The sequence below is a fragment of the Aythya fuligula genome, chromosome 7 (genome assembly GCF_009819795.1).
Source record: "Aythya fuligula isolate bAytFul2 chromosome 7, bAytFul2.pri, whole genome shotgun sequence".
NCBI lineage: Eukaryota > Metazoa > Chordata > Aves > Anseriformes > Anatidae > Aythya > Aythya fuligula.
Genome location: NC_045565.1, coordinates 8,132,445 through 8,134,803, shown reverse-complemented (window position 1 = coordinate 8,134,803; position 2,359 = coordinate 8,132,445).

Here is a 2,359-nt window from a genome sequence, read left to right as displayed (position 1 = left end):
ATTGGACAACCAGCCAGGGAGCTTGTGGAGGATCTCTTGCTAACACCTAGTGCTTTCTGCGTCAGTCCAGAGTTGCCTGCTACCATATGCCAGCCTGATGGGGGGGCTGTACTCAAGCATGGCCCTGATTTCCAAGACTTCACCCCAAACCTCAGCCCTTCACCCAATGGAGCTACCAGCTACTGCCCAGAGCAGGTGTGTGAATGTTTTCACTGGGAAAGACAGGAAGGAAAATCCACGTGGTGCTGCCTGAATCACAGAATTGAAGGGGTTGGAAAGGACCTCAAGAGATCATCAGGTTCAACCCCCCTGCCAAAGCAGATTCCTTAGAGCAGGCTGCCCAGGTAGGCGTCCAGATGGGCCTCAAATATCTCCAGAGAAGGAGACTCCACAGCCTCCCTGGGCAGCCTATCCCAGCGCTCCATCACCCTCACTGTGAAGAAGTTATTTCGCGTGTTGGTGCGGAACTTCCTGTGCTCTATCTTGTGGCTGTTGCCCCTTGTCCTGCCCCCACAAACCCCTGAAAAGAGGTTGGCCAAATCCCTCTGTCTCCCACACCTCAGGTATTTATACACATTGATGAGATCCCCTCTCAGTCTTCTCTTCTCCAGGCTGAACAGACCCAGGTCTCTCAGCCTTTCCTCATAGGGAAGATGCTCCAGGCCCCGTATCATCTTTGTGGCCCTCCGCTGGACTCTTTCCAGGAGATCCCTGTCTTTCTTGTATCGCAGAGCCCAGAACTGAACATAGTACTCCAGGTGAGGCCTAACCAGGGCAGAGTAGAGGGGGAGGATCACCTCCCTTGACCTGCTGGCCACGCTCCTTTTAATGCACGCCAGGATCCCGTTGTCCCTCTTGGCCACAAGGGCACAGTGCTGGCTCATGGTCAACCTGTCGTCCACCAGGACCCCCAGGTCCTTCTCCTCAGAGCTCCTCTCCAGCAGATTGTCCCCCAGCCTGTACTGATACGTGCGGTTGTTCCTTCCCATGTGCAGGACTCTGCACTTGCTCTTGTTAAACCTCATTTGGTTTCTTCCTGCCCATCTCTCCAGCTGGTCCAGGTCTCGCTGAATGGCAGCATAGCCTTCTGGCGTGTCAGCCACTCCTCCCAGCTTTGTGCCATTGGCGTACTTGCTGAGGGCAGACAAGGCAGACAAGCCCCGGCGTGTCCTTGTCAAAGCCCCGAACGCTTTTTGCTGATGTCTCTGTGCGGAAATGTTATCTCCTGCCATCTGGATCCTCCCACATCCTTATCAAAAGGACTTTGGCCATTCCTTATTAAGTAAACATAATCATGTAAAAGGCTTCATAATTGCTTTCCCCTCTTTGCAGCCAGGATCCCAGGCTGTGGTGAACATCTTGGGTCCATATGAATAGCACATCCAGTCTGGGAGCTGGTGCTCATTTCATTTCTCTGCTACAGAAACCTGCCAGGGTTTAGCAAACAGGCTTGAAGGGAAGTTTTCATTCTCCAAATGCCAAGGCGTATGATGTGCCCGGCCTTATTGGAGAATTGCCCACAACTGTGGGGTATCTTCTGTGGCTTCCCAGATACCAGGATTGGCCCCCAGAATAATGCAGTATTGAAGCAGCCAGATTCAGTGGCTGCAGAAACCCAGACAGGCTTTCTGGCTTCAGGGACAGTGGCACAAAATGTTCCAGCTTAATGAAGAAAAGCTTGGGCAACACAGCGCATTGTTTTGGAAAAAGAAAATGTCAGCCTATTCATTACCCATCCGCCCTTCTGATGGTGGCAGAGGCAAACAAAATTTCAGCCCCGTTCTGCAGCACATCTCTCCTCTTCCTGGTTGTGTGCATGTGGTGAGTTAGGCCAGCTTTTGTGTCTCTTCTGGGCTCTTTTTTTTTTTTTTTTTTTTTTTTTTTTTTTTAATGTGTTAGTTAATAGAAAGGCAGCAAAGCCAGTGTAAAGCTCCAGGACAACCTTTTGAAGATGCTCAAAACCCCACACCTCATCCAGCAGGCGGGGAGTCACTAGGCAGCTGCATTTTACAGGCACAAAGCACCAGGTGCTTCACCCCAGGTGTGAAGCTAGAGCTTTTGGTACAAAATGAAGTTTTAATTGCAATGCAAATGAGCATGTGCTTTGGCTTTGGGCCATTCGTGCTGAGATGTCTCTGGTCTCTCAACAAAAACTCTGTCATGCATGCAGAAGTGGAGTGGCCAGGTTGCTGTCCTGGTGGTAATGAACTACCTCATAAAAGCAGAGGTCCTACAGATGGGTTTCTTTCTCCTTCCTTGGTGAAGGTGGGCATTGTTTTAATCCTCAGCACTATCCTCATGTTTAATCCTCACGTTAGCTTATAGTGAGAATTTTAACCTGGATTTCTAACAAACTGAG